This window comes from Aplysia californica, unplaced genomic scaffold (assembly GCF_000002075.1).
Source record: "Aplysia californica isolate F4 #8 unplaced genomic scaffold, AplCal3.0 scaffold00026, whole genome shotgun sequence".
NCBI classification, from domain to species: Eukaryota; Metazoa; Mollusca; class Gastropoda; order Aplysiida; family Aplysiidae; genus Aplysia; species Aplysia californica.
This window is the reverse complement of record NW_004797296.1, coordinates 1409214-1409829: the sequence shown is the minus strand read 5'-3', so window position 1 is coordinate 1409829 and position 616 is coordinate 1409214.

The window sequence follows — 616 nt, the reverse complement described above, 5'->3', positions numbered from 1 at the left end:
GGGGTTGGGGTGGGATGTCCTGTGAAAAATTGACGATACAACACATACTAGATAAATAATGATGACCTTTCCAACGCCTTTCGCAAGCAGAGCGGGTTTGCATGATCAACAATGCTAAATAACGCAATGAATTAACTTTGTCCGAGGTGTGGTATGGGTAAAGCAACGGAAATCTTGCACAACACGGAAATCAAACCTATCATGTATGGATTATTACAATTATGTAATGCAGTTTTCTGACAGCAAATGTTGCAAAGCGGTGGAATCAGGCGCTCATCAATTTTTGGGCAATCGAACTTATTGATGTCATCTAAAAAGCTTGCCCGTTCGTCTTTATTTGATGAAAAAAATACCCTTCTATCTTGAAAACAGTTAGAATATATGCGATTAAAGGAGGTGGGGGCGTCTGATGTAATAGGGAAAGTAGGGAGAAAAATGGCGCCTCTGTGTGGTGACTTCCATAGCTCGAGGGTAATTAGAAACTGCAAATTTACATTTTTCATGGGCTTTTGATCAACATTTTTCGGTAAAGACCACAAAGAAACGTGGATTTTTTTGCTTTTCGTTTTGTTTTCGTTAGTGTTTTACGGCTCTCGCAACTGTATAAGTACATGTA